Source organism: Equus caballus, chromosome 12 (genome assembly GCF_041296265.1).
Source record: "Equus caballus isolate H_3958 breed thoroughbred chromosome 12, TB-T2T, whole genome shotgun sequence".
Classification (NCBI taxonomy): Eukaryota; Metazoa; Chordata; class Mammalia; order Perissodactyla; family Equidae; genus Equus; species Equus caballus.
In genome coordinates this window covers 23,205,937-23,229,279 of record NC_091695.1, presented here as the reverse complement: position 1 = coordinate 23,229,279, position 23,343 = coordinate 23,205,937, and positions in this window count along the sequence as shown.

Below are 23,343 nucleotides of genomic sequence, written 5' to 3'. Positions count from 1 at the left end.
AGGGACAAACTCCTGCAAAGTCCCTCAAGGGGAGATAGGCCAAAAGGCGTCTGGCTTCGAGCTCTGGGAAGCTAAGAAACAACTCGCAATCCACAGTGTTCTTACAGCCTAACGGGAACATGTCTTTCAAAGGCCTGTGAAATTCAGTGTATTCTCAGGCCTGATCTCGCTGAAGTGGAACTTCCGTTCTGCCATGTCCTACATAGCCTTAGAGCTGCAAGGCACAAATCCCTGCCTTGCCTCCTGAAGGGCAGACAGGCCACAAAGCGTCTGGCTTCAAGCTTTCTTGGAAGCTAACAGACGACTCGCTCTGCACCGTGCTCTTACAGCCTAGGGGGACCATGTCTTACAAAGGCCTGAGAAATACAGTGTCTTCCCTGACCTGATCTGGCTGAAGTTGAACTTCTGCTCTGTCGTGTCCTACATTGCCCTAGAGCTGCAAGGGATAAATTCCTGCATTGTCTCCTCAAGGGCAGACAGACCCAAAAGCGTCTTGCCTCTAGCTCTCTGGGAAGCTAAGAAACAACTCGCAATCCACAGTGCTCTTACAGCCTACCGAGAACATGTATAACAAAGGCCTGTGAAATGCAGTGTCTTCCCAGGCCTTGTCTCACTGAAGTGCTCTGCTGTGTCCTACATAGTCATAGAGCTGCAAGGCACAAAGCCATGCCTTGTCTCCTCAAGGGCAGACAGGCCACAAAGCATCTGGAAACCAGCTCTCTGGGAAGCTAAGAGACAACTCACTCTCCACAGAGCTCTTAAGCCTACCGGTAACATGTCTTAGAAGTACGGTTATTTGCCCTGTCTTCTCAGGCCTTATCTGGCTGAAGTAGAACTTCCGCTCTGCCGTGTCCTACATTGCCCTAGAGCTGCAAGGGACAAATACCTGCCTTGCCCCCTCAAGGTCAGACAGGCCACAAAGCATCTGGCTTCCAGCTCTCTGGGAAGCTAAGAGACAACTCGCTCTCCACAGAGCTCTTACAGCCTACCGGGAACATGTCTTACAAAGGTGTCGGAAACGCATGGTTTTCCCATCCCCGATCTAGCTGAGGTTCAACTTGTGCTCTGCCGTGTCCTGCATTGCCCTAGACCTGCCAGGGACACATTCCTGCCTTGTCTCTCAAGGGCTGACAGGCCCCAAAGCGTCTGGCTTCAGCTCTCTGGGAAGCTAAGAAACAACTCTTTATCCACAGTGCTCTTACAGCCTACCGGGAACATGTCTTACAAAGGCCTGTGAAAGGCAGTGTCTTCCCAGTCATGATCTGGCTGAAGTAGAACTTCCACTCTGCATTGTCCTACATTGACCTAGATCTGCAAGGACCAAATTCCTGCCTTGTCTCCTCAAGGGCAGACAGGCCACAAAGCGTCTGGCAACCAGCTCTCTGGGAAGCTAAGAGACAACTCGATCTGCACACTGCTCTTACAGCCTACCTGGAACATGTCTTACAAAGGCCTGTGAAATGCAGTGTCTTCCCAACCCTGATCTGGCTGAAGTAGAACTTCTGCTCTGCCGTCTCCTATATTGCCCTAGAGCTGAAAGAGACAAATTACCCCCTTTCCTCCTCAAGGACAGACAGGCCACAAAGCGTCTGTCTTCCAGATCTCTGGGAAGCTAAGAGACAAATGGCTCACCAGAGTGTTCTTACAGCCTACTGGGAACATGTCCTACGAAGGCGTGTGAAATGCAGTGTCTTCCCAGGCCTGATCTGGCTGAAGTAGAACTTCTGCTGTGTTGTGTCCTACATAGGCATAGAGCTGCAAGGCACAAAGCCCTGCTTGTCTCCTCAAGGGTAGACAGGCCACAAGGAGACTGGCTTCCAGCTCTCTGGGAAGCTAAGAGACAACTCGCTCTACACAGTGCTACTACAGCCTACCGGGAACATGTCTTACAAAGGCCTGTGAAACGCAGTGTCTTCCCAGCCCTGATCTCGCTGAAGTAGAACTTCCACTCTGCCGCGTCCTACATTGCCCTAGATCTGCAAGTGACAAATTCCTGCCTTGTCTCCTCAAGGGCAGACAGGTCACAGAACGTCTGGCTTCCAGCTCTCTGGGAAGCTAAGAGACAACTCGCTCTGCACAGTGCACTTACAGCCTACCGGGAACATGTCTTACAAATGCCTGTGAAATGCAGTGTCTTCCCAGGCCTTATCTTGCTGAAGTGCTCTGTCGTGTCCTACATAGGCATAGACCTGCAAGGCACAAAGCCCTGCCTTGTCTCCACAAGGGCAGACAGGCCAAAAAGCGTCTGGCTTCCAGCTCGCTGGGAAGCTAAGAGACAACTAGCTCTCCACAGAGCTCTTACTGCCTACTGGGAACATGTCTTACAAAGGCCTCGGATACGCATGGTTTTCCCATCCCTGATCTAGCTGAGGTTGAACTTGTGCTCTGCCGTGTCCTGCATTGCCCTAGAGCTACAAGGAACAAATTCCTACCTTGTCTCTCAAGGGCAGACAGGTCCCAAAAACGTCTGGCTTACAGCTCTCTGGGAATCTAAGAGACAACTCGTTATCCACAGTGCTGTTACAGCCTACAGGGAACATGTCTTACAAGGGCCTGTGAAAGGCAGTGTCTTAACAGGCATGATCTGGCTGAAGTAGAACTTCCACTCTGCCTTGTCCTACATTGACCTAGATCTGCAAGGGACAAACTCCTGCCTTGTCTCCTCAAGGACAGACAGGCCGCAAAGCGTCTGGCTTCCAGCTCTCTGGGAAACTAACAGACAACTGGCTCTCCAGAGTGTTCTTACAGCCTACCAGGAACCTGTCCTAGAAAGGTGTGTGAAATGCATGGCCTTCGCAGGCCTGATCTCGCTGATGTGCAACTTCCGCTCTGCCGTCTCCTACATTGCCCTAGATCTGCAAGGGACAAATTCCTGCCTTGTCTCCTCAAGGGAAGACAGGCCACAGAGCGTCTGGCTTCCAGCTCTCTGGGAAGCTAAGAAACAACTCGCTCTCCACAGTGCTATTACAGCCTACCGGGAACATGTCTTACAAAGGCCTCGGAAAGAGATGATCTTCCCATCCGTGATCTAGCTGAGGTTGAACTTCTGCTCTGCCGTGTCCTGCATTGCCCCAGAGCTGCAAGGGACAAATTCCTGCCTTGTCTCCTCAAGGGCAGAGAAGCCACAAAGCGTCTGGCTTCCAGCTTTCTGGGAAGATAACAGTCAACTCGCTCTGCACACTGCTCTTTGAGCCTACCGGGAACATGTCTTACAAAAGCCTGTGAAATGCAGTGTCTTCCCAGCCCTGATCTGGCTGAAGTAGAACTTCTGCTCTGCCATGTCCTACATTGCCATAGAGCTGAAAGGGACAAAGTCCTGCCTTGTCTCCTCAAGGGCAGACAGGCCACAAAGCGTCTGGCTTCCAGCTCTCTGGGAAGCTAAGACACCACTCGCAATCCACAGTGCTCTAACAGCCTACCCGGAACATGTCTTACAAAGGCCTGTGAAACGCAGTGTCTTCCCAGGCCTGATCTCGCTGAAGTGCTCTGTCGTGTTCTACATAGGCATAGAGCTGCAAGGCACAAAGCCCTGCCTTGGCTCCACAAGGGCAGACAGGCCACAAAGCGTCTGACTTCCAGCTCTCTGGGAAGCTAAGAGACAACTCGCTCTCCACAGAGCTCTTACAGCCTACAAGGAACATGTCTTACAAAGGCCTCGGAAACACATGGTTTTCCCATCCTTGATCTAGCTGAGGTTGAACTTGTGCTCTGCAGTGTCCTGCATTGCCCTAGAGCTGCAAGGGACAAATTCCTGCCTTGTCTCTCAAGGGCAGACAGGCCCCAAAAAGTTCTGGCTTACAGTTCTCTGGGAAGCTAAGAAACAACTCGCTCTCCACAGTGCTCTTACAGCCTACTGGGAACATGTCTTACAAAGGCCTGTGAAACGCAGTGTCTTCCCAGGCCTTATCTCACTGAAGCACTCTGTCGTGTCCTACATAGGCATAGAGCTGCAAGGCATAAAGACCTGCCTTGACTCCACAAGGGCAGACAGGCCACAAAGCGTCTGGATTCCAGCTCTCTGGGAAGCTAAGAGACAACTCGCTCTCCACAGAGCTCTTACAGCCTACCGGGAACATGTCTTACAATGGCCTCGGAAACGCATGGTCTTCCCATCCCTGATCTAGCCGAGGTTGAACTTCTGCTCTGCCGTGTCCTGCATTGCCCTAGAGCTGCAAGGGACAAATTCCTGCCTTGTCTCCTCAAGGGCAGACAAGACACAAAGCGTCTGGCTTCCATCTTTCTGGGCAGTTAACAGACATCTCCCTCTGCACACTGCTCTTACAGACTACCGGGAACAAGTCTTATAAAGGCCTGTGAAATGCAGTGTCTTCCCAGCCCTGGTCTGGCTGAAGTAAAACTTCTGCTATGCCGTGTCCTACATTACCCTAGAGCTGCAGTGGACAAATTCCTGCCTTGTCTCCTCAAGGGCAGAAAGGACGCAAAGGGTCTGGCTTCCAGCGCTCTGGGAAGCTAAGAAACAACTTGCAATCCACAGTGGTCTTACAGCCTAACGGGAACGTGTCTTACAAAAGCCTGTGAAATGCAGTGTCTTTCCATCCCTGATCTGGCTGAAGTAGAACTCATGCTCTGCCATCTCCTACATTGCCCTAGAGCTGCAAGGGACCTATTCCTGCATTGTCTCCTCAAGGGCAGACGGGCCGCATACCGTCTGGCTTCCAGCTCTCTGGGAAGCTAAGAGATAACTGGCTCTCCAGAGTATTCTTACAGCCTAACAGGAACATGTCCTAAAAAGGCCTGTGAAATGCAGTGTCTTCCCAGGCCTTATCTCACTGAAGTGCTCTGTCGTGTCCTATAGGCATAGAGCTGCAAGGCACGAAGCCCTGCCTTGTTTCGTCAACGGCAGACAGACCACAAATCGTCTTGCTTCCAGCTCTCTGGGAAGTCAAGAAACAACTCCCAATCCACAGTGTTCTTACAGCATTAGGGGAACATGTCTTACACTGGCGTGTGAAACGCAGTGTCTTCCCAGGCCTGATCTGGCAGAAGTAGAACTTCTGCTCTGCCGTCTCCTACATTGCCCTAGATCTGCAAGGGACAAATTCCGGCCTTGTCTCGTCAAGGGCAGAGAGGCCCCAAAGCGTCTTGTGTCAGGTTTCTGGGAAGATAAGAAACAACTCGCAATCCACAGTGTTCTTAATGTCTACCGGGAACATGTCTTACAAAGGCCTGTGAAACGCAGTGTCTTACCAGGCCTTATCTCACTGAAGTGCTCTGGCATGTCCTACATAGGCATAGAGCTGCAAGGCACAAAGCCCTGCCTTGTCTCCTCAAGGGCAGACAGGCCACCAAGCGTCTGGCTTCCAGCTCTCTGGGAAGCTAAGAAACAACTCGCAATCCACAGTGTTCTTACAGCCTAACGGGAACATGTCTTTCAAAGGCCTGTGAAATGCAGTGTCTTCCCAGGCCTGATCTCGCTGAAGTAGAAGTTCCGTTCTGCCATGTCCTACATAGCCTTAGTGCGGCAAGGCACAAAGCCCTGCCTTGTCTCCTCAAAGGCAGACAGGCCACAAAGGGTCTGGCTTCAAGCTTTTTTGGAAGCTAAGAGACAACTCGCTCTGCACAGTGCTCTTACAGCCTACGGGGAACATGTCTTACCAAGGCCTGAGAAATACAGTGTCTTCCCTGACCTGATCTGGCTGAAGTAGATCTTCTGCTCTGCCCTGTCCTCCATTGCCCTAGAGCTGACAGGGACAAATTCATGCCTTGTTTCCGCAAGGGCAGACAGGCCGCAAAGCGTCTGGCTTCCAGTTCTCTGGGAAGCTAAGAGACAACTCGCTCTGCACACTGCTCTTACAGCCTGCCGGGAACATGTCTTACAAAGGCCTCAGAAACGCATGGTCTTCCCATCACTGATCTAGATGAGGTTGAACTTCTGCTCTGCCGTGTCCTGCATAGCCCTAGAGCTGCAAGGCACAAAGCCCTGCCTTCTCTCCTCAAGGGAAGACAGGCCAGAAAGCGACTGGCTTCCAGCTCTCAGGGAATCTAAGAGACAACTCGCTCTGCACACTGCTCCTACAGCCTACCAGGAACATGTTTTACAAAAGACTGTGAAATGCAGTGTCTTCCCTGCCCAGATCTGGCAGAAGTAGAACTTCTGCTCTGCTGTCTCCTACATTGCCCTAGAGCTGCAGGAGACAATCTACTGCAATGTCCCTCAAGGGCGGACAGGCCGCAAAGCGTCTTGCTTCCAGCTCTCTTGGAAGCTAAGAAACAACTCGTAATCCACAGTGTTCTTACAGCCTACCGGGAACATGTCTTTCAAAGGCCTGTGAAATGCAGTGTCTTCCTAGGCGTTATCTCACTGAAGTGCTCTGGCATGTCCTACATAGGCATAGACCTGCCAGGCACAACGCCCTGCCTTGTCTCCTCAAGTGCAGACAGGCCACAAAGCGTCAGGCTTCCAGCTCTGGGAAGCTAAGAAACAACTCGCAATCCGCAGTGTTTTTACAGCCTAACGGGAACATGTCTTTCAAAGGCCTGTGAAATGCAGTGTCTTCCCAGGCCTGATCTCGCTGAAGTAGAAGTTCCATTCTGCCCTGTCCTAAATAGCCTTAGAGCTGCAAGGCACAAAGCCCTGCCTTGTCTCCTCAAGGGCAGACAGGCCACAAAGTGTGTGGCTTCAAGCTTTCTTGGAAGCTAAGAGACAACTTGCTCTGCACACTGCTCTTACAGCCTATCAGGAACATGTCTTACAAATGGCGCTGAAATGCAGTGTCTTCCCAGGCCTGATCTGGCTGAAGTAGAACTTCTGATCTGCCATCTCCTACATTGCCATTGAGCTGCAAGGAACAAATTCCTGCAAGGTCTCCTCAAGGAAGACAGGCCGCAACGCGTCTGGCTTCCACATGTCTGGGAAGCTAAGAGACAACTGGCTCTCCACAGTGTTCTTACCGCCTACCGGGAGCATGCCCTACAAAGGCGTGTGAAATGCAGTGTCTTCCCAGTCCTGATCTGGCTTAAGTAGAACTTGCACTCTACCGTGTCCTACATTGCCCTAGAGCTGCAAGGGACAAATTCCTGCCTTGTCTCCTCAAGGGAATACAGGCCACAAAGCGTCTGGCTTCCAGCTCTCTGGGAAGCTAAGAAACAACTCGCTCTCCACAGTGCTCTTACAGCCTACCGGGAACATGTCTTACAAAGGCCTCGGAAACGCATGGTCTTCAGATCCCTGATCTAGCTGAGGTTGAACTCCTGCTCTGCCGTGTCAAGCATTGCCCTAGAGCTGCAAGGGACAAATTCCTGACTTGTCTCCTCAAGGGCAGACAAGCCACAAAGCGTCTGGCTTCCAGATTTCTGTGCAGCTAACAGACAATGCCTTCTGCACACTGCTCTTACAGCCTACCGGTAACATGTCTTACAAAGGCCTGTGAAATGCAGTGTCTTCCCAGGCCTTATCTCACTGAAGTGCTCTGTCGTGTCCTACATAGGCATAGAGCTGCAAGGCACAAACCCTGCCTTGTCTCCTCAAGGGCAGACAGACACCAAAGCGTCTGGCTTCCAGTTCTCTGGGAAGCTAAGAAACTACTCGCTCTCCAGAGTGCTCTTACAGCCTACCGGGAACATGCCTTACAAAGGATTCGGAAACGCATGGTCTTCCGAAGCCTGATCTAGCTGAGGTTGAACTTCTTCTCTGACGTGTCCTGCATTGCCATAGACCTGCAGGGGACAAATTCCTTCCGTGTCTCCTCGAGGGCTGAGAAGCCGCAAAGCGTCTGGCTTCCAGCTTTCTGGGAAGTTAACAGACAACTCCCTCTGCACACTGCTCTTACAGCCTACCGGGAACATGTCTTACAAAGGCCTGTGAAATGCAGTGTCTTCACAGCTCTGACCTGGCCGAAGCAGAACGTCTGCTCTGGCATGTCCTCCATTGCCCTAGGGCTGCAATGGACAACTTTCTGCCTTGTCTCCTCAAGGGCAGACAGGCCGCAAAGCGTCTGGCTTCCAGCTCTCTGGGAAGCTAAGAAACAACTCGCAATCCACAGTGTTCTTACACCCTACTGGGAACATGTCTTTCAAAGGCCTGTGAAACGCAGTGTCTTCCCAGGACTTATCTTTCTGAAGTGCTCTGCCATGTCCTACATATGCTTAGAGATGCAAGGCACAATGCCCTGCGTTGTCTCCTCAGGGGCAGACAGGCCACAAAGCGTCTGGCTTCCAAATCTCTGGGAAGCTAAGAGACAACTTGCTCTGCACACTGCTCTTACAACCTACCGGGAAGCAGTCTTACAAAACCCTGTGAAATGCAGTGTCTTCCCAGCCCTGATCTGGCTGAAGTAGAACTTCTGCTCTGCCGTCTCCTACATTGAACTAGAGCTGCAAGGTACAAACTCCTGCAATGTCCCTCAAGGGCAGACAGGACGCAAAGCGTCTGGCTTCCAGCTCTCTGGGAAGCCTAGAGACAACTGGCTCTCCAGAGTGTTCTTACAGCCTACCGGGAACATGTCCTACAAAGGCCAGTGAAATGCAGGGACTTCCCAGGCCTGATCTGGCTAAAGTAGAACTTTCGCTCTGCAGTGTCCTTCATTGCCATAGAGCTGCAAGGGACTAATTCCTGCCTTGGCTCCTCAAGGGCAGACAGGCCGCAAAGCGTCTGGCTTCCAGCTCTCTGGGAAGCTAAGAGAAAACTTGCTCTGCACTGTGCTCTTACAGCGTACCGGGAACATCTCTTACAAAGGCCTGTGAAATGCAGCGTCTTCCCAGGTGTTATCTCACTGAAGTGCTCTGTCATGTCCTACATAGGCATAGAGCTGCAAGGCACAAAGCACTGCCTTGTGTCCTCAATGGCAGACAGGCCACAAAGCGTCTGGATTCCAGCTCTCTGGGAAGCTAAGTGACAACAGGCTCTGCACACTGCTCTTACAGCCTACCAGAAACATGTCTTACAAAAGCCTGCGAAATGCAGTGTCTTCCCAGGCCTGATCTGTCTGAAGCAGAAGTTGCGCTCTGCCGTGTCCCACATTCCCCTAGAGGTGCAAGGGAGAAATTCCTGCCTTGACTCCTCAAGGTTGGACAGGCCAAAAAGTGTCTGGCTTCCAGCACTCTGGGAAGCTAAGAGACAACTAGCTCTCCACAGTGCTATTACAGCCTACAGGGAACATGTCTTTCAAAGGCCTCGGAAACGCATGGTCTTTCCATCCCTGATCTAGCTGAGGTTGAACCTCTGCTCTGCCGTGTCCTGCATTGCCCTAAAGTGCAAGGGACAAATTCCTGCCTTGGCTCCTCAAGGGCAGACAAGCCACAAAGCGTCTGGCTTCCAGCTCTCTGGGAAGCTAAGAGACAACTCTCTCTCCACAGTGCTCTTACAGCCTACCGGGAACATGTCTTACAAAGGCCTGTGAAATGCAGTGTCTTCCCAGGCCTTATCTCACTGAAGTGCTCTGCCATGTCCTACATAGCCATAGAGCTGCAAGGCACAAAGCCCTGCTTGTCTCCTCAAGGGCAGACTGGACACAAAGCGTCTGGCTTCCAGCTCTGGGAAGGTAAGAAACAACTCGCTCTCCACAGTGCTCTTACAGCCTACTGGGAACATGCCTTACAAAGGCCTGTGAAATGCAGTTTCTTCCCAGGCCTGATCTGGCTGAAGTAGAACTTCTGCTATGCCATGCCCTACATTGCTGTAGAGCTGCAAGGGACAAATTCCTGCCTTTTCTCCTCAAGGGCAGACTGGCCACAAAGCGTCTGGCTTCCAGCTTTCTGGAAACCTAACAGACAACTCACTCTGCACCCTGCTCTTACAGCCTACCGGGAAGATGTCTTACAAAGGCCTGTGAAACGCAGTGTCTTCCCAGACCTTATCTCACTGAAGTGCTCTGCCCTGTCCTACATAGGCATAGAGCTGCAAGGCAAAAAGCCCTGCCTTTTCTCCTCAAGGGCTGACAGGCCACAAAGCGTCTGCCTTCGAGCTCTCTGGGAAGCTAAGAGACAACTCACTCTGCACACTGCTCTTACAGCCTACCAGGAGCATGTTTTACAAAAGCCTGTGAAATGCAGTGTCTTCCCAGCCCTGATCTGGCTGAAGTAGAACTTCTGCTATGCCTTCTCCTACATTGCCCTAGAACTGCAAGGGACAAATTCCTGCATGTCTCCTCAAGGGCAGACAGGTTGCATAGCGTCTGGCTTCCAGCTCTCTGGGAAGCTAAGAAACAACTTGCAATCCACACTGTTCTTACAGCCTAACGGGAACATGTCTTTCATAGGCCTGTGAAATGCAGTGTCTTCCCAGGCCTTATCTCAATGAAGTGCTCTGCCGTGTCCTACATAGGCATAGAGCTGCAAGGCACAAAGACCTGCCTTGTCTCCTCAAGGGCAGACAGACAACAAAGCGTCTGGCTTCCAGATCTCTGGGAAGCTAAGAAACAACTCGCTCTCCACAGTGCTATTACAGCCTACCGGGAACATGTCTTACAAAGGCCTCGGAAATGCATGGTCTTCCCATCCCTGATCTAGCTGAGGTTGAACTTCTGCTCTGCCGTGTCCTGCATTGCCCTAGAGCTGCAAGGGACAAATTCCTGCCTTGTCTCCTCAAGGGCAGACAAGCCACAAAGCGTCTGGCTTCCAGCTCTCTGGGAAGCTAAGAGACAACTCGCTCTCCACAGTGCTCTTACAGCCTACCGGGAACATGTCTTACAAAGGCCTGTGAAATGCAGTGTCTTCCCAGGCCTGATATGGCTGAAGCAGAACTTCTGCTGTGCTATGTCCTACATTACCCTAGAGCTGCAAGGGACAAATTCTTGCCTTGTCTCCTCAAGGGCAGACAGGCCGCAAAGTGTCTGGCTTCCAGCTCTCTGGGAAGCTAAGAGACAACTGGCTCTCCACAGTGTTCTTACAGACTTCCGGGAAAATGTCCTACATAGGCGTGTGAAATGCAGTGTCTTCCCAGGCCTGATCTCGCTGAAGTAGAACTTCCTTTCTGCCATGTCCTACATAGCCTTAGAGCTGCAAGGCACAAAGACCTGCCATGTCTCCTCAAGGGCAGTCAGGCCACAAAGCGTCTGCCTTCCAGCTTTCTTGGAAGCTAAGAGAGAACTCGCTCTGCACTGTGATCTTACAGCCTACGGGGAACATGTCTTGCAATGGCCTGAGCAATGCAGTGTCTTCCCTGACCTGATCTGGCTGAAGTAGAACTTCTGTTCTGCCGTCTCCTACATTGCCCTGGAGCTGCAAGGGACAAATTCCTGCAAAGTGTCCTCTAGGGCACACACGCCGCAAATCGTCTGGCTTACAGCTCTCTGGGAACCTAAGAAACAACTCGCAATCCACAGTCCTCTTACAGCCTACCGAGAACATGTCTTACAAAGGCCTGTGAAACGCAGTGTCTTCCCAGGCCTTATCTCACTGAAGTGCTCTGCCGTGTCCTACATAGGCATAGAGCTGCAAGGGACAAATTCCTGCCTTGTCTCCTCAAGGGCAGACAGGCACCAACACGTCTGGCTTATAGCTTTCTTGGAAGCTAAGAGACAAATCGCTCTGCACCATGCTCTTAGAGCCTACGGTGAACATGTCTTACAAAGGCCTGTGAAATGCAGTGTCTTCCCAGCCCTGATATGGCTGAATTAGAACTTCTGCTCTGCCGTCTCCTACATTGACCTAGAGCTGCAAGGGACATATTCCTGCAATGTCTCCTCAAGGGCAGACAGGCCGCAAAGTGTCTGGCTTCCAGCTCTCTGGGAAGCTAAGAGACAACTGGCTACCCAGAGTGTCCTTACAGCCTGCTGGAAACATGTCCTACAAAGGACTGTGAAATGCAGTGTCTTCGCAGCCCTGATCTGGCTGAAGTAGAACTAGCACTCTGCCGTGTCCTGCATTGCCCTAGAGCTGCAAGGGACAAATTCCTGCCTTGTCTCCTCAAGGACAGACAAGCCACAAAGCGTCTGGCATCCAGCTTTCTTGGAAGCTAAGAGACAACTCACTCTGCACCGTCCTCTCACAGCCTACGGGGAACATGTGTTACAAAGGACTGTGAAATGCAGTGTCTTCCCAGGCCTGATCTGGCTGAATTAGAACTTCTGTTCTGCAATGTCCTACATTGCCCTAGAGCTGCAAGGGACAAATTCCTGCCTTGTCTCCTCAAGGGCAGACAGGCCACGAAGCGTCTGGCTTCCAGCTTTCTTGGAAGCTAAGAGACAACTCGCTCTGCACCGTGCTCTTACAGCCTACGGGGAACATGTCTTACAAAAGGCCTGTGAAATGCAGTGAATTCCCAGCCCTGATCTGGCTGAATTAGAACTTCTGCTCTGACGTCTCCTACATTGACCTAGAGCTGCAAGGGACAAATTCCTGCCTTTTCTCCTCAAGGGCAGACAGGCCGCAAAGCGTCTGGCGTCCAGCTTTCTGGAAACCTAACAGACAACTCCCTCTGCACACTGCTCTTACAGCCTACCGGGAACATGTCTTACAAGGCCTGTGAAATGCACTGTCTTCCCCGGCCTTATCTCCCTGAAGTGCTCTTCTGAGTCCTGCATAGGCATAGAGCTGCAAGGGACAAATGCCTGCCTTGTCTCCTCAAGGGCAGACAAGACACAAAGCGTCTGGATTCCAGCTCTCTGGGAAGCTTAAAGACAACTCGCTTTCCACAGTGTTCTTATAGCCTAACGGGAACATATCTTTCAAATCCTGTCAAATGCAGTGTCTTCCCAGGCCTGATCTGGCTGAAGTAGAACTCCCGTTCTGCCATGTTCTACATAGCCTTAGAGCTGCAAGGCACAAAGCCCTGCCTTGTGTCCGCAAGGGCAGACAGGCCACAAAGCGTCTGGCTTCCAGCTCTCTGGGAAGCTAAGAAACAACTCGCAATCCACAGTGTTCATAAAGCCTAACGGGAATATGTCTTTCAAAGGCCTGTCGAATGCAGTGTCTTCCCAGGCCTTATCTCACTGAAGTGCTCTGCCGTGTCCTACATAGGCATAGAGCTGCAAGGCACAAAGCCCTGCCTTGTCTCCTCACGGGCAGACAGGCCCCAAAGCTTCTGGCTTCCAGCTCTTTGGAAGCTAAGAAACGACTCGCTCTCCAGAGTGCTCTTCCAGCCTACCAGGAACATGTCTTTCAAAGGCCTCGGGAATGCATGGTCTTCCCATCCCTGATCTAGCTGAGGTTGAACTTCTGCTCTGCCGTGTCCTGTATTGCCCTAGAGCTGCAAGGGACAAATTCCTGCCTTGTCACCTCAAGGGCAGACAGGCCACAAAGGGTCTGGCTTCCAGCTCTCTGGGAAGCTAAGAAACAACTCGCTCTCCACAGTGCTCTTACAGCCTACCGGGAACATGTCTTACAAAGGCCTCGGAAACGCATGGTCTTCCCATCACTGATCTAGCTGAGGTTGAACTTCTGCTCTGACGTCTCGTGCCTTGCCCTAGAGCTGCAAGGGACAAATTCCTGCCTTGTCTCCTCAAGGGCAGACAAGCCGCAAAGCGTCTGGCTTCCAGCTCTCTGGGAAGCTAAGAGACAACTCGCTCTCCACAGTGTTCTTACAGCCTAACGGGAACGTGTCTTTCAAATCCTGTGAAAGGCAGTGTCTTCCCAGGCCTGATCTGGATGAAGTAGAACTTTAGTTCTGCCATGTCCTACATAGCCGGAGAGCTTCAAGGCAAAAAGCCCTGCCTTGTCTCCTCAAGGACAGACAGGCCACAAAGCGTCTGGCTTCCAGCTCTCTGGGAAGCTAAGAGACAACTCGCTCTGCACACTGCTCTTACAGCCTACCAGAAACATGTCTTACAAAAGCCTGTGAAATGCAGTGTCTTCCCAGGCCTGATCTGGCTGAAGTAGAACTTCTGCTCTGCCGTCTCCTACATTGCCCTAGAGCTGCAAGGGACAAATTCCTGCATTGTCTCCTCAAGGGCAGACGGGCCGCATACCGTCTGGCTTCCAGCTCTCTGGGAAGCTAAGAGACAACTGGCTCTCCAGAGTGTTCTTACAGCCTACCGGGAACATGTCCAACAAAGGCGTGTGAAATGTAGTGTCTTCGCAGGCCTGATGTGGCTGAAGTAGAACTTGCGCTCTGCCATGTCCTACATTGCCCTAGATCTGCAAGGGACAAATTCCTGCCTTGTCTCCTCAAGGGCAGAAAGGCCACAAAGGGTCTGGCTTCCAGCTCTCTTGAAAGCTAAGAGACAACTCGCTCTACACAGTGCTATTACAGCCTACCGGGAACATGTCTTACAAAGGCCTGTGAAATGCAGTGTCTTCCAGGCCTGATCTGTCTGAAGTAGAATTTCTGCTGTGCCGTGCCCGACATAGGCATACAACTGCATGGCACAAAGCTCTGCCTTGTCTTCTCAAGGGCAGACAGGCCCCAAAGCGTCTGGCTTCCAGCTATCTGGGAAGCTAAGAAACAACTCGCAATCCACAGTGCTCTTACAGCCTACAGGGAACATGTCTTACAAAGGCCTGTGAAACGCACTGTCTTCGCCGGCCTTATCTCACTGAAGTGCTCTGTGATGTCCTACATAGGCATAGAGCTTCAAGGCACAAGCCCTGCCTTTTCTCCTCTAGGGCAGACAGGCCACAAAGCGTCTGGCTTCCAGCTCTCTGGGAAGTGAACAGACAACTCCCTCTGCACACTGCTCTTACAGCCTACCGGGAGCATGTCTTACAGAGGCCTGTAAAATGCATTGTCTTTGCAGCCCTGATCTGGCTGAATTAGAACTTCTGCTCTGCTGTATCCTACCTTGACCTAGAGCTGCAAGGGACAAATTCCTGCCTTGTCTCGTCTAGGGCAGACAGGCCACAAAGCGTCTGGCTTCAAGCTTTCTTGGAAGCTAAGAGACAACTCGCTCTGCACCGTGCTCTTACAGCCTACCGGGAACATGTCTTACAAAGGACTCGGAAAGGCATGGTCTTCCCTTCCCTGAGCTAGCTGAGGTTGAACTTCTGCTCTGCCGTATCCTTCACCGCCCTAGAGCTGCAAGGGACAAATTCCTGCCTTGTCTCCTCAAGGGCAGACAAGCCACAAAGCGTCTGGCTTCCAGCTCCCTGGGAAGCTAAGAGACAACTCGCTCTCCACAGTGCTCTTACAGACAACCGGGAACATGTCTTACAAAGGCCTGTGTAATGCAGTGTCTTCCCAGGCCTGATCTGGCTGAATTAGAACTTCTGTTCTGCCATGTCCTACATTGGCCTAGAGCTGCAAGGGACAAATTCCTGCCTTGTCTCCTCAAGGGCAGACAGGCCACGAAGCGTCTGGCTTCCAGCTTTCTTGGAAGCTAAGAGAAAACTCGCTCCGCACCGTGCTCTTACAGCCTATGGAGAACATGTCTTACAAAAGGCCTGTGAAATGCAGTGAATTCCCAGCCCTGATCTGGCTGAATTAGAACTTCTGCTCTGACGTCTCCTACATTGACCTAGAGCTGCAAGGGACAAATTCCTGCCTTTTCTCCTGAGGGCAGACAGGCCGCAAAGCGTCTGGCGTCCAGCTTTCTGGAAACCTAACAGACAACTCCCTCTGCACACTGCTCTTACAGCCTACCGGGAACCTGTCTTACAAAGGCCTGTGAAATGCACTGTCTTCCCCGGCCTTATCTCCCTGAAGTGCTCTTCTGAGTCCTGCATAGGCATAGAGCTGCAAGGGACAAATGCCTGCCTTGTCTCCTCAAGGGCAGACAAGACACAAAGCGTCTGGATTCCAGCTCTCTGGGAAGCTTAAAGACAACTCGCTCTCCACAGTGTTCTTATAGCCCAACGGGAACATATCTTTCAAATCCTGTCAAATGCAGTGTCTTCGCAGCCCTGATCTGGCTGAAGTAGAACTTCTGCAGTGCCATGTCCTACATTGCCCTAGAGCTGCAAGGGACAAATTCTTGCCTTGTCTCCTCATGGGCAGACAGGCCACAAAACATGTGTCTTCCAGGGTCCTGGGAACGTAACAGACAACTCCTTCTGCACACTGCTCTTACAGCCTACCGGGAACATGTCTTACAAAGGCCTGTGAAATGCAGTATCTTCCCTGACCTGATCTGGCTGAAGTATACCTTCTGCTCTGCCGTGTCCTACATTGCCCTAGAGCTGCAAGGGATAAATTCCTGCCTTGCCTCCTGAAGGGCCGACAAGCCCCAAAGCATCTGGCTTACAGCTCTCTGGGAAGCTAAGAAACAACTCGCAATCCACAGTGCTCTTACAGCCTACTGGGAACAAGTCTTACAAAGGCCTCGGAAACACATGGTCTTCCCATACCTGATCTAGCTGGGGTTGAACTTCGGCTTTGCCGTGTCTTGCATTGCCCTGGAGCTGCAAGAAACAAATTCCTGCCTTGTCTCCCCAAGGACAGACAAGCCACAAAGCGTCTTTCTTCCAGCTTTCTGGAAACCTAACAGACAACTCCCTCTGAACACTGCTATTACAGCCTACCGGGAACATGTCTTTCAAAGGCCTGTGAAATGCAGTGTCTTACAGGCCTTATCTGGCTGAGGTAGAATTTCTGCTGTGCTGTGCCCTACATAGGCATACAGCTGCATGGCACAAAGCCCTGCCTTGTCTCCTCAAGGGCAGACAGGCCACAAAGCGCAGTGTTTCCAGCTCTCTGGGAAGCTCAGAGAGAACTAGCTCTCCACAGTGTGCTTACAGCCTACCGGGAACATGTCTTACAAAGGCCTCGGAAAAGCATGGTCTTCCCATCCCTGATCTAGCTGAGGTTGAACTTCTGCTCTGCCGAGTCTTGCATTGCCCTAGAGCTGCAAGAAACAAATGCCTGCCTTGTCTCCTCAAGGACAGACAAGCCACAAAGCGTCTGGCTTCCAGCTTTCTGGAAACCTAACAGACAACTCCCTCTGCACACTGCTCTTACAGCCTACCGGGAACATGTCTTACAACGGCCTGTGAAACGCACTGTCTTCCCCGGCCTTATCTCACTGAAGTGCTCTTCCGAGTCCTGCATAGGCATAGAGCTGCAAGGGAAAAATTCCTGCCTTGTCTCCTCAAGGGCAGACAAGCCACAAAGCGTCTGGCTTCCAGCTTTCTTGGAAGCTAAGAGACAACGCGCTATGCACCGTGCTATTACAGCCTACGTGGAACATGTCTTAACAAGGCCTGTGAAATGCAGTGTCTTCCCAGCCCTGATCTGGCTGAATTAGAACTTCCACTCTGCCGTTTTCTACATTGCCCTAGAGATGCAAGGGACAAATTCCTGCAATGTCTCCTCAAGGACAGACAGGCCGCAAAGCGTCTGGCTTCCAGCTCTCTGGGAAGCTAAGAGACAACTGGCTCTCCAGAGTGTTCTTACAGCCTAACGGGAACATGTCCTACAAAGGCCTGTGAAATGCAGTGTCTTTGCAGCCCTGATCTGGCTGAAGTAGAACTTTCGCTCTGCCGTGTCCTCCATTGCCCTAGGGCTGCAAGGGACAAATTCCTGCCTTGTCTCCTCTAGGGCAGACAAGCCACAAAGCGTCTGGCTTCCAGCTCTCTGGGATGCTAAGAGACAACTCGATCTCCACAGTGCTCTTACAGCCTACCGGGAACATGTCTTACAAAGGCCTGTGAAATGCAGTGTCTTCCCGGGCCTGATCTGGCTGAATTAGAACTTCTGCTGTGCCATGTCCTACATTGCCCTAGAGCTGCAAGGGACAAATTCCTGCCTTGTCTCCTCAAGGGCAGACAGGCCACAAAACGTGTTGATTCCAGGGTTCTGGAAACCTAACAGTCAACTCCCTCTTCACACTGCTCTTACAGCCTACCGGGAACATGTCTTACAAAGACCTGTGACACGCAGTGTCTTCCCTGTCCTGATCTGGCTGAAGTGCTCTGCCGTGTCCTACATTGCCCTGGAGCTGCAAGGGATAAATTCCTGCCTTGCCTCCTCAAGGGCAGACAAGCCCCAAAGCGTCTGGCTTCCAGCTCTCGGGGAAGCTAAGAGACAACTCGCTCTCCACAGTGCTATTACAGCCTACCGGGAACATGTCTTACAAAAGCCTGTGAAATGCAGTGTCTTCCAGGCCTGATCTGGCTGAAGTAGAATTTCTGCTGTGCCGTGCCCTACATAGGCATATAGCTGCATGGCACAAAGCCCTGCCTTGTCTCCTCAAGGGCAGACAGGCCCCAAATCGCCTTGCTTCCAGCTCTCTGCGAAGCTCAGAGGGAACTCGCTCTCCACAGTGTGCTTACAGCCTACCGGGAACTTGTCTTACAAAGGCCTCGGAAACGCATGGTCTTCCCATCCGTGATCTAGCTGAGGTTGAACTTCTGATCTGTCCTGTACTGCCCTGCCCTAGAGCTGCAAGGGACAAATACCTGCCTTGTCTCCTCAAGGGCAGACAGGCCCAAAAGCGTCTGGCTTCCAGCTCTCTGGGAAGCTAAGAGACAACTCGCTCTCCACAGTGCTCTTACAGTCTACCGGGAACATGTCTGACAAAGGCCTGTGAAATGCAGTGTCTTCCCAGGCCTGATCTGGCTGAAGTAGAACTTCTGCTGTGCCATGTCCTACATTGCCCTAAAGCTGCAAGGCACAAAGCCCTGCCTTGTCTTCTCAATGGCAGACAGGCCCCAAAGCGTCTGGCTTCCTGCTCTCTGGGAAGCTAAGAGATACTGGCTCTCCAGAGTGTTCTTACAGCCTACCGGGAACATGTCCTACAAAGGCGTGTGAAATGCAGTGTCTTCCCAGGCCTGATTTGTCTGAAGTAGAACTTGCACTCTGCCATGTCCTACAATGCCCTAGATCTGCAAGGGACAAATTTCTGCCTTGTCTCCTCAAGGGCAGACTGGCCGCAAAGCGTCTGGCTTCCAGCTCTCTGGGAAGCTAAGAAACAACTCGCTCTCCACAGTGCTATTACAGCCTACCTTGAACATGTCTTACAAAGGCCTCGGAAACGCATGTTCTTCCCATCCCTGATCTAGCTGAGGTTGAACTTCTGCTCTTCCGTGTCCTGCATTGCCCTAGAGCTGCACGGGACAAATTCCTGCCTTGTCTCCTCAAGGGAAGACAAGCCAGAAAGCGTCTGGTTTCCATCTTTCTAGGAACCCAACAGACAACTCCCTCTGCACACTGCTCTTACAGCCTACCGGGAACATGTCTTACAAAGGCCTGTGAAATGCAGTGTCTTCGCAGCCCTGATCTTGCTGAAGTAGATCTTCTGCTCTGCCGTATCCTCCATCGCCCAAAGGTGCAAGGGACAAATTCCTGCCTTGTCTCCTCAAGGCCAGACAGGCCGCAAAGCGTCTGGCTTCCAGCTCTCTGGGAAGCTAAGAAACAACTCGTAATTCACAGTTTTCTTACAGCCTAACGGGAACATGTCTCTCAAAGGCCTGTGAAATGCAGTGTCTTCGCAGACCTTATCTCACTGAAGTGCTCTGCCGTGTCCTGCATAGGCATAGAGCTGCAAGCCACAAAGCCCTGCCTTGTCTCCCCAAGGGCAGACAGGACACAAAGCGTCTGGCTTCCAGCTCGCTTGGAAGCTAAGAAACAACTCGTTCTCCACAGTGTTCTTCCAGCCTACCGGGAACATGTCTTACAAAGGCCTCGGAAACGCATGGTCTCCACATCCTTGATGTAGCTGAGGTTGAACCTCTGCTCTGCCGTGTCCTGCATTGCCCTCGAGCTGCAAGGGACAAATTCCTGCCTTGTCTCCTCAAGGGCAGACAAGCCACAAAGCGCCTGACTTCCAGCTCTCTGGGAAGCTAAGAGACAACTCGCTCTCCACAGTGCTCTTACAGCCTACCGGGAACATGTCTTACAAAGGCCTGTGAAATGCAGTGTCTTCCCAGCCCTGATCTTGGTGAAGTAGAACTTCTACTGTGCTTGGTCCTACTTTGCCCTAGAGCTGCAAGGGACAAATTCCTGCCTTGTCTCCTCAGGGGCAGAGAGGCCACAAAGTGTCTGACTTAGAGCACTCTGGGAAGCTAAGAGACAACTCGCAATCCACACTGCTCTTACAGCCTACGAGGAACATGTCTTACAAAGGCCTGTGAAACGCAGTGTCTTCCCTGGCCTTATCTCACTGAAGTGCTCTGCCGTGTCCTACATAGGCATAGAGCTGCAAGGCACTAAGCCCTGCCTTCTCTCCTCAGGGGCAGACAGGCCACAAAACGTCTGGCTTCCAGCTTTCTTGGAAGCTAAGAGACAACTCGCCCTGCACCGTGCTCTTACAGCCTACGGGGAACATGTCTTACAAAGGCCTGTGAAATGCAGTGTCTTCCCAGCCCTGATCTGGCTATATTAGAACTTCTGCTCTTCTGTCTCCTACATTGACCTAGAGCTGCAAGGGACAAATTCCTGCAATGTCTCCTCAAGGGCAGATAGGCTGCAAAGCGTCTGGCTTCCAGCTCTCGGGGAAGCTAAGAGACAACTGGCTCTCCAGAGTGTGCTTACAGCCTACCGGGAACATATCTTGCAAAGGCCTGTGAAATGCAGTGTCTTCGCAGCCCTGTTCTGGCTGAAGTAGAACTTCTACTGTGCCATGTCCTACATTGCCCTAGAGTTGCAAGTGACAAATTCCTGCCTTGTCTCCTCAAGGGCAGACAGGCCACAAAAAGTCTGGCTTCCAGGTTTCTGGGAACCTAACAGACAAATACCTCTGCACACTGCACTCACAGCCTACCGGGAACATGTCTAACAAAGGCCTGTGAAATGCAGTATCTTCCCTGACGTGATCTGGCTGAAGTAGATCTTCTGCTCTGCCATGTCCTACATTGGCCTAGATCTGCAAGGGACAAATTCCTGCCTTGTCTCCTCAAGGGCAGACAAGCCACAAAGCGTCTGGCTCAAGCTCTCTGGGAAGCTAAGAGACAACTCGCTCTCCACAGTGCTCTTACAGCCACCTGGAACATGTCTTACAAAGGCCTGTGAAATGCACTGTCTTCCCAGGCCTGATCTGGCTGAAGTAGAACTTCTGTTGTGCCATGTCCTACATTGCCCTAGAGCTCCAAGGGACAAATTCTTGCCCTGTCACCTCATGGGCAGACAGGCCACAAAGCGTCTGGCTTCCGGCTTTCTTGGAAGCTAAGAGACAACTCGCCCAGCACCGTGGTCTTACAGCCTACGGGTAACATGTCTTACAAAGGCCTGTGAAAAGCAATGTCTTCCCAGCCCTGATCTGGCTAAATTTGAACTTCTGCTCTGCCGTCTCCTACATTGACCTAGAGCTGCATGTGACAAATTCCTGCAATGTCTCCTCATGGGCAGATAGGCGGCAAAGCGTCTGGCTTCCAGCTCTCGGGGAAGCTAAGAGACAACTGGCTCTACAGAGTGTTCTTACAGCCTACCGGGAACATATCTTACAAAGGCCTGTGAAATGCAGTGTCTTCGCAGCCCTGTTCTGGCTGAAGTAGAACTTCTGCTGTGCCATGTCCTACATTGCCCTAGAGCTGCAAGGGACAAATTCCTGCATTGTCTCCTCAAGGGCAGACAGGCCACAAAACGTCTGACTTTCAGCTTTGTGGGAACCTAACAGACAAATCCCTCTGCACACTGCTCTCACAGCCCACCGGGATCATGTCTTACAAAGGCCTTGGAAACGCTTGGTCTTCCCATCCCTGATCCAGCTGATGTTGAACTTCTGCTCTCCCGTGTCCTGCATTGCCCTAGAGCTGCAAGGGATAAATTCCTGCCTTGTCTCCTCAAGGGCAGACAGGCCACAAAGTGTCTGGCTTCCAGCTTTCTGGAGACCTAACAGACAACTCCCTCTGCACACTGCTCTTACAGCCTACTGGGAACATGTCTTACAAAGGCCTGTGAAATGCAGTGTCTTCCCAGGCCTTATCTCACTGAAATGCTCTGCCGTGTCCTACATAGGCATAGAGCTGCAAGGCACAAAGCCCTGCCTTGTCTCCTCAAGGGCAGACAGGCCACAAAGAGTCTGGCTTCCAGCTCTCTGGGAAGCTAAGAGACAACAGGCTCTCCAGAGTGTTCTTACAGCCTACCAGAAACATGTCTTACAAAAGCCTGTGAAATGCAGTGTCTTCCCAGCCCTGATCTGGCTGAAGTAGAACTTCTGCTCTGCCGTCTCCTACATTGACCTAGAGCTGCAAGGGACATATTCCTGCAATGTCTCCTCAAGGGAAGACAGGCCGCGAAGCGTCTGGCTTCCAGCTCTCTGGGAAGCTAAGACACAACTGGCTCCCCAGACTGTTCTTACAGCCTACCGGGAACTTGTCCCACAAAGGCCTGTGAAATGCAGTGACTCCCCAGGCCTGATCTGGCTGAAGTAGAACTTTCGCTCTGCTGTGTCCTCCATTGCCCTACAGCTGCAAGGGACAAATTCCTGCCTTGTCTCCTGAAGGGCAGACAAGCCACAAAGCGTCTGGCTTCCAGCTCTCTGGGAAGCTAAGAGACAACTCGCACTCCACAGTGTTCTTACAGCCTAACGGGAACATGTCTTTTAAATCCTGTCAAATGCAGTGTCTTCCCAGGCCTGATCTCGCTGAAGTAGAACTTCCGTTCTGCCATGTCCTACATAGCCTTAGAGCTTCAAGGCACAAAGTCCTGCCTTGTCTCCTCAAGGGCAGACAGGCCACAAAGCGTCAGGCTTCCACCTCTCTGGGAAGCTAAGAGACAATTCGCTCTCCACATTGCTATTACAGCCTACCGGGAACTTGTCTTACAAAGGCCTCGGAAACGCATTGTCTTCCCATCCCTGATCTAGCTGGGGTTGAACTTCTGCTCTGCTTTGTCCTGCATTGCCCTAGAGATGCAAGGGACAAATTCCTGCCTTGTCTACTCAAGGGCAGACAAGCCACAAAGCGTCTGGCTTCCAGCTTTCTTGGAACCTAACAGACAACTCCCTCTGCACACTTCTCTTACAGCCTACCGGGAACATATCTTACAAAGGCCTGTGAAATGCAGTGACTTCGCAGCCCTGATCTGGCTGAAGTAGAACTTCTGCTGTGCCATGTCCTACATTGCCCTAGAGCTGCAAGGAAAAAATTCTTGCCTTGTCTCCTCAAGGGCAGACAGGCCACAAAGCGTCTGGCTTCCAGCTTTCTGGGAACCTAACAGACAACTCCCTCTGCACACTGCTCTTACAGCCTACCGTGAACATGTCTTACAAAGGCCTCGGAAACGCATGGTCTTCCCATCCCTGATCCAGCTGAGGTTGAACTTCTGCTCTGCCGTGCCCTGCATTGCCCTAGAGCTCAAGGGACAAATTCCTGCCTTGTCTCCTCAAGGGCAGAGAGGCCACAAAGCGTCTGGCTTCCAGCTTTCTGGAAACCTAACAGACAACTCCCTCTGCACACTGCTGTTACAGCCTACTGGGAACATGTATTACAAAGGCCTGTGACACGCAGTGTCTTCCCTGGCCTTATCTCACTGAAGTGTTCTGCCGTGTCCTACATAGGCATAGAGCTGCAAGGCACAAAGCCCTGCCTTTTCTCCTCAAGGGCAGACACGCCACAAAGCGTCTGGCTTCCAGC